The sequence below is a fragment of the Lathyrus oleraceus genome, chromosome 4, assembly GCF_024323335.1.
Source record: "Lathyrus oleraceus cultivar Zhongwan6 chromosome 4, CAAS_Psat_ZW6_1.0, whole genome shotgun sequence".
Lineage (NCBI taxonomy): Eukaryota > Viridiplantae > Streptophyta > Magnoliopsida > Fabales > Fabaceae > Lathyrus > Lathyrus oleraceus.
In genome coordinates, this window is record NC_066582.1 from 296,976,590 (window position 1) to 296,985,350 (window position 8,761).

General features: G+C 39.1%; 1 non-coding gene across 1 annotated transcript; it reads right to left on the bottom strand.

Moving 5' to 3' along the window:
• Nucleotides 1–1,262: 1,262 nt before the first annotated feature.
• Nucleotides 1,263–1,369, bottom strand: LOC127077318 (small nucleolar RNA R71). Its single transcript, XR_007787153.1, has one exon. It is a non-coding gene; the product is annotated as a small nucleolar RNA R71 (small nucleolar RNA).
• Between the last annotated feature and the right edge of the window lie 7,392 nt (nt 1,370–8,761).

Here is an 8,761-nt window from a genome sequence, read left to right on the forward strand (position 1 = left end):
AATTAACTTTGTCACAAGAGTGAGAAGCTATTTAATACGATTTTGCCACGAGAGTGGAAAATTAACTAAGGTGAGAACCGACAATCGCGAGAGCGTGATGGTCGAACTGGATAGTAAAAACTAGGCATTGATTTTAAAAACAGCGAGAGCACTTTAAAAGCAATTAGAACTTATTTATTTTCAAAAAGTATTTTTAACTTCAAATGGGACAGCGAGAGCGTACATTCTGACTTAAAAGTATAGTCCGAATCAACAATCACGAGAGTGTGAGATAAAGCCTTTTAAATAAGTATTTTCTACTGAAAGATATTTGGTACTTAAAATATACACCAGCGACTTATCGAATCCCTGACGATTAATGCGTTGCATACTGATATCCCCCTATTAATATTTTCTTAAAACTTAAGTTTCCTTAGATTTAATTTTTGTTCAACCAAACCTCTAAAAATCATTTCCTTAGCTAAACATAGTTACGTCGATAGCATTAGTTTGACCATCGGTCCCTGTGGGTTCGATATATTTTAAAACTAAAACGACTGGATTGTGCACTTACAGTCAAGTACCCTGTAAACTATATTCTATATACAGTCACGAGACGTATCAAGTTTTTGGCGCCGTTGTTGGGGACCTGATTTAGTCAAATAGTGCGATTCTTTCGTTGCACAATATAGACTAAAGTAATAAAAACTAATCTGTTTTCCCTTATTTCCCCCGATTGTATGCCAAGTACTCGCTCACAAGGCGAAAACTTAGCACCACCAAATGTAGAATGAGAGCATTTCTTATATTTAAGACGCTGAATACTAGAGTACCAACGAAGGTACAATATTCCCGATATCTTCTTTCCTACTACTGAACCAGTTTAAAAACCAACCATGGCTACAGTGGAACCACAGAATCGTCCTCTTAAGTTCTACGCTACCCCGTCCCAACAAGAACCTCATAGTAGCATTGCTGACCCTGCTATCAATCGAAACGATTTCGAGTTGAAACCCTCATTATTATCAGTCGTCCAACAACATCAATTTGCTGGAAATCCTACGGACGACCCTAATGAACATTTGACCAAGTTTGTGTAGTACACATACACTGTGAAGGAGAATGGTGTATCTCAAGATGCGATAAGACTACGCCTTTTTCCTTTCTCTCTACGAGACATAGCTTGGGCTTGGTTGCAATCCTTGCCATCCAACTCAGTTACTACATGGGAAGAACTGAAGAACGTTTTCTTATCCCGATATTTTCCGCCAAGCAAAACTACTATGTTGAGAGCTCAAATCAACGGATTTCGACAAAAAGATGTAGAATCTCTCTACGACGCATGGGAGAGATACAAAGACATGATGAGGACATGTCCACATCACGGTCTCGAAGACTGGGTGATCATTCACACATTTTACACTGGGCTTCTGTATAACACAAGACTGACAGTAGACGCTGGCGCGGGCGGTACACTTATGGACAAGCCATACAACGAAGCCTATCAACTCATTGAAAACATGGCCCAAAACCATTGCCAAGGTGAAAGAACGCCAGTAGAAAAGTCCCAAACAAAATGTGGAATGTACGAAATCAGTAGCCTTGACCACGTCCATGCAAAGGTAGATTCCCTTGTTCAAAAGTTAGACAACTTGACCATACCACCCGCAACCACCGTGGCTACCGTGACTCCAAACTGTGAGTTATGTGGAACTCCTGGACACACTACACCAGAATGTCAAATATTAGCAGGAGTCCCCACTGATCAAGTAAATTACGCACAAGGAAATCCTTATTCGAATACCTACAACCCAGGTTGGAAAAATCATTCTAACTTTTCGTATAAGAACAACAACACTTTGTATGCACCTGGCCAAGCACTTGATGTTCCGCCTAGATATCAAAAGCCAGCTAATAATGCTCCTAACATGCCTAGAAAGTCAAACCTTAAACTAATGATGGAAAGTTTCATAGCTACCCAAGCTCAAATGAACAAAGACTTCTTGAACCAAAACATACATACTAGTGAGCAACTTTAACAATTAGCGAGAAAAGTAGACGCCTTAGCCACCCACCACAAAATGCTTGAAACACAGATTTCACAAGTGGCTCAACAACAAGCATCTACTGCTATTCCCGCTGGCATATTTCCTAGACAGCCACAACCTAATCCAAAAGGACATGTAAATGCCGTTATATTGAGGAGTGGAAAAGAACTAGACGGACCCGTAGATCCAAGACTCCAAAATCCTGCCATGTACCAAAAACCAGACAAAACAACAACTGAGAAGGTAAGTGAACCGAAGGAGAAGGAAGATAATACCCAAGAGGCCGAAGAGAAAGAAAAACCTTATGTGCCTCTACTCTCTTATAAGCCACCCATTCCGTATCCTCTAAGACTAACAAATTCAAAAACTGCAGGGCAATTTAGGAAATTTGTTGAACTTCTGAAGCAACTGAATATTACAATTCCCTTTACAGAAGCCATCACACAAATGCCCTCATATGCCAAATTTCTTATAGGGATCCTATCCAATAAGAAAAAGATCGAGGATAACGAAACAGTTACACTTACTGTTGAGTGTAGCGCAATAATCCAAAACAACATGCCTCCCAAACTAAAAGACCCAGGTAGTTTCTCCATACCCTATGTCATTGGAAAGTTCGTCATAGACAAAGATCTATGCGACTTAGGAGCCATCATTAGTGTAATGCCCATAACCATCTGTAAAAGGCTCAACATGGGAGAACTAAGACCAACCAAGAGGTCTGTTCAACTAGTTGACCGCTCAATCAAATATCCTGTTGATGTACTAGAGAATGTCCCAGTACGTGTAGGACAATTCTACATTCCTACAGACTTCATAATCATGGACATCAAAGAAGATTCCAGTACACCTATTATATTAGGAAGGACTTTCTTAGCTACCGCCGGAGCCATAATAGACGTGAAAAGAGGTAAGCTAACATTCGAAGTTGGAGAAGAAAAGGTTGAATTCATCTTGGCACAATTCTTACAAGCGCCAACTATAGACGATACCTATTATCTACTTGATGTCATAGACGAGTGTGTAAGAGAGATGGAGATGCAAGAAACCACATATTTTGATATAATGAAAATCCAAATCCCTCCAATCTTTGAAGATAATAATTGGCGTGAACCATACCAAAATGACAGTCTAAGAGAATGCTTAGCACTTAAACCCAACCACATGCCATGCCCAAAGAAACCAGACTTAGAATTAAAAACACTACCAAAGAACCTAAGATACGAATTCCTAGACACTAAACTCAAAAGACAAGTAATAGTCAACGCAGACTTAGGACAAATTGAAACCGAAAAGTTACTAGATGTTTTAAGAAAATATCCAACTGCGTTAGGCTACAACATCGTTGACCTAAAAGGAATAAGTCTTTCTATCTGTATGCATCGCATTATGCTAGAGGAGGATTGTAAAACCTTTAGAGAACACTAGAGAAGGATCAACCCAATCTTAAGTACTATAGTCAAGGATGAAGTAAAGAAGTTATTAGATGCAGGAATCATATACCCGATCTCCGATAGTCAATGGGTTAGCCCCGTTCATGTAGTACCCAAGAAAGGGGGTGTTACAGTTGTTAAGAACGAGAAGGGAGAATCTATAGCACAAAGAGTTGTGACCGGAAGTAGAATGTGCATCGATTATAGGAAACTAAACAAAGCCACTCGAAAGGATCATTTTCCTCTGCCTTTCATTGATCAAATGCTTGAACGATTGGCTAAGCATTCCCACTTCTGCTATCTAGACGGTTATTCATGATTCTTTCAAATTCCTATCCATCCTGACGACCAAGAGAAAACAACCTTCACATGCTCTTATGGTACATTCGCTTATCGATGAATGCCATTTGGACTATGCAACGCTCCCGCAACATTCCAAAGATGCATGATGTCAATCTTCGCTGACTTTATAGACGACATTATGGAAGTCTTTATGGACGATTTTTCTATTTGTGGGCAGAGCTTCGAAGGATGTCTATCAAACCTTGAAATGGTACTTGAAAGATACGTAAATGTGATTTTCGTCTTGAACTGGGAGAAATGCCATTTCATGGTCCAACAAGGAATCGTGTTAGGACATGTAGTATCTGATAAAGGAATTGAAGTAGACAAAGCAATGATTGAAACCATAGAGAATCTTCAACCTCCGAAAACCGTACGAGAAATATGAAGCTTTTTAGGACACGCCGGTTTCTACCGATGCTTTATCAAGGATTTCTCGAAAATTACCAAACCACTTACTGGTTTATTAATGAAAGACGCTGACTTTATCTTTGATGAGAAATGTCTAACAGCGTTTGAACAATTAAAAACATCTTTAATCACCGCACCTATCATGCAACCACCTGACTGGAGATTACCATTCGAAATCATGTGTGATGCGAGTGACTATGCCGTAGGCACAGTGCTAGGACAAAGAAAGGATAAAAAACTTCATGCTATCTACTACGCAAGTAGAACATTATCTCCTGCCCAAATGAACTACGCCACCACTGAAAAGGAACTTCTAGTCGTTGTGTTTGCTTTAGACAAATTCCGTTCCTACTTAGTAGCAGCAAAAATCATCATCTATATTGATCACGCTGCTATTAGATATTTGCTAAGTAAGAAGGATGCCAAACCAAGACTCTTAAGATGGATCATACTCTTACAAGAATTTGACTTAGAGATAAAAGATAAGAAGGGTACTGAAAACGTAGTAGCAGACCACTTATCATGAATCGAAGGGAATAAGCTTGAACAAATTCCAATCAATGATGATTTCCCTTACGAACGAATTATAGCCCAAATGGAAAGCGACATGTCTGAACTAACCTTAAATGATACCGAAATAGAAGAATCCGTGGAAGAAATTCATACGAATGCAACTCTGCCATGGTATGTTAATTTTGTCAATTACCTAGCTGTTGGAGTACTTCCACCGGACGTATCATACCAATAAAAGAAGAAATTCTTTCATGATCTACAACAATACTATTGGGATGAACCTCTGCTTTTCAAAAGAGGTACCAACGGTATTTTCTGTCGATGTGTTCCTGAGGATGAAATAGACGACATAATCTCTCATTGCCATTCCGCTCCCTATGGTGGGCACGCAAGCACTTCAAAAACTTGTGATAAGATCTTACAATCGGGCCTCTTTTGGCCTACTCTATGGAAAGATGTCCATAATGCGGTTATAAATTGCGACCGATGCCAACGCACTGGTAACGTTTCAAGACGCGATGAAATGCCACAAACAGGCATCTTAGAAGTAAAAGTCTTTGATGTGTGGGGGATTGACTTCATGGGACCATTCCCGTCTTCTTTTGGTAATAAGTACATACTCGTAGTTGTCGATTACGTTTCAAAATGGATCGAGGCTGTAGCTTCTCCGACAAATGACACACGAGTAGTGATTAAGTTGTTCAAGAACATAATCTTTCCTAGACTCGGTGTGCCAAAACTAGTCGTTAGCGACGGTGGCTCCCATTTAATATCAAATATCTTTGGAAAACTTCTTCTAAAGTATGGAGTCCGACACCGTGTAGCAACACCTTATCACCCACAAACCAGTGGGCAAGTCGAAGTTTCGAATAGAGAGATCAAACAAATTCTAGAAAAGACTGTCGGAATATCTAGAAAAGACTGGTCATCTAAACTAAATGAAGCTCTGTGGGCCTATAGGACAGCCTACAAGACCCCAATAGGGACCACACCTTTTAAATTAGTCTATGGTAAATCATATCATCTCCCTGTGGAATTACAACACAAAGATTATTGGGAAATTAAGACCCTAAATCTAAATTATACTTCTCCAAGCGAGAAGCGAATTTTAGACATTCACGAATTGGAAGAACTTTGACTAGATGCCTATGAGAATGCCAAGATATACAAAGAACGAACCAAAAAATGGCACGATAAACATATATCTAGGAAATAGTTTAATTTCGGCGACGTAGTGCTACTATTTAATTCAAGACTTAAGCTTTTTCCGGGAAAACTTAAATCTAGGTGGTCAGGCCCTTTTGAAATTACAAAAGTTTTTAAAAGCGGTGCGATAGAAATCAAAGGTATAAATAGTGAACCATTTATGGTAAACGGGTAGCGATTAAAACATTATCATAATATTGACAATAGAGACTATTCATATAGTCTAAGACTTATAGAGCTGCCCGCTCAACCCCAAAACTAGTATATCGCAACATTACTGTCGAACTTACGAGATTAAACAAAGTGCTTAGTGGGAGACAACCCGCCTTCTTTTTAATTTGTTACCTTTGTTTTTAAGCGTTTCCCTTCTTTGACTATTACTTGTATTTTGCTCCCTTTCCTTGATTCTATGCAGTAATGTACTTGTGGCTTCTCGTTACTAACTTAGTAATGTTCAGAGGCATAGTTCAGAGAAGGCGCTATGATTATTTAGCTCAGAAGGTTATGGCTTTATCCATATATTATGATGGACCTACCATGGATAGCTTAGGTATCCGAGATAGCATCTTGTTTATGTTTAACCAGCTAGGTTGGGAGAATGCTGCTATTAAGAGAAGGTTTGTCACATACCGTGATCTTACCCTAGAATTCCTTAGCTCCCTAGTTTACAACCCCGACCATGGTTACAGACCCAACAAAGGGTTGATTTCCTTTAGGCTATTTAGTATGGACTTCACTTATAACCGCAAAGACCTTGCTGACTTCCTAGGATTTCCTAGTGGTCCATTTGTTTTCACTACCCGCCAGGAGGAATTAATCGATGACATCGACCTAGATTACTTTTGGGGTAGTTTAACTGGAGACTACCACCCTGACCCACACGAGATGCACTCCCAAATGATACACAACCCTATTTAGAAAAGAAGAGAACAACACCTTAGTGTCACGAGATGAAATTTTCATCTTACTGTGTGTCAACCAAGGTCGACATGTCAATGTTGTGACATTTATGATGGAAAGATTCGTTCACCTTGCAAAGAATAATCGCACCCCAATCATAATAGGTGGCCTAGTAACCATGATAGCTGATGCCATTGGACTTAAATGCCCACTTTACGAGCATACACCTTTTGGACACATCTGACCCATGAATATTGAATTTTGCTTCGACCGAAGAATCATAGGAAACCTTGGGCCAGATACTTTTGACTACCTAATTAATAATGAAGTTGTCCAGCTATTTACCTTACCAAACCATGAGAGAACAAATGTTCATAACCGAAATAACTGGTTATATGATTTAGATGCACACCACATTGCTCCACCAACCACCTCCCGAGTATGCTGCAGAGACTTCTTCCCGAGTCCAGCAAAGAAATGAGTAGTGATCTTCATGTTTCTTCCCTTTTCATTCTTTATATTGTCGCATTTAGAACAATTCTTTTTTTAAGTATGGGAGGGAATCCTTGTCTTTCCTTTATTTGTTTCTATTTTTAGCCATAACAAAAAATTTGTTTTTTCGTATCTAATCGTTCATTTATTTCTATCTAATTTTCCATAACATTTTTTTTTGTTTTTAAGTTAAATGCATACCTTACGAGTATATAGGTTGTCTTACAGAGGTTCTGTTAGGAAATTGAGAAAAATCTAACAAGATTGATACTGTCTTGACACCTTAGATCTCTCACTTTTGCGAGATCAATTTGAATACCCATTATACTGATACCTTAAGTCTCCGTTCTAGATTAACCCCTAGTAGTTTATACTAGCAGTCAACGCCATCTTAAACACAAACCATGTGAAGAGCTGATGAATATAAGTGATTGATGCCTACGAATTAAGAAGATCAGTCATACTTTTGCTATCGAGAAATTGAAAAATGCACCACACAAATGGTTGCAAGATGTACAAAAGGAAGGAACTAAAAACCCCGTTGCTGGTTGGTTCAAAGGTACCTGGTACTAGACTCGATAGGGCGAACTACGGTTCGATCTCCCCACAACCTTCAAATGGGATACATAAAGGGTTACCACACTAGTGTACCAAACCCCGTGCTAAAAAGGATCAAAGCCACTAACCGACTATTTTACTAAGTGTGTGTAAAGGCAAAGGGCTTAATGTGATTGCGCTAGAATGAAACCGGGTGAAATAGGCACGAGAAGCATTAGGTTGAACTATAATAGCATGATTCAAACTGGTTTGTACTAAGGAGATATCTATGTTAATACTTATTGCTTGTGTCGTCAATGTATCTTTAGTGTTTTACTTGAGCATCTGTCCTAAATGTGTTATGCATTCACGCTTAACTAGTGTTTTCAAATTTTATAATGATTATTTGCTCGAGGACAAGCAAAGATTCCAGTTTAGGGGAGTTTGATAACGCGAAAATACATTGTATATTTGCCTTGATTTACACTCAAAAACCATACCACTTTCATTTATATTCCAATTATTCCGCAAGTGTTCGAGTTATTTTTGCAGGTATTTCAATTCCCATGTTTAAATGAGTAAAGTATAGAAAAGGAAGGAAAAGAAGAAGAAACAGAAGAGAAAACAACAGAAAAGCAGAAAATACAAATCATGTGCATGTGACGACCGTCACAAACCCTGTCATGACCATCACGCCCTGGGTGTCACGACCGTCACAAGCCCACCACGACCGCCACAAGACCAAAAGCAGCGTATTGAATTTGTCAACAGAAGTAATCCACACGCCCTTATTTCTCGTTCCTCAACCCACTTTCCCGTGGATTTCTCACTCATCCAAGTCACCCTTATTTCTCTCAACTGCCAAGACCAAATGGAGAATATAAAAGGATGGAAGTTGGA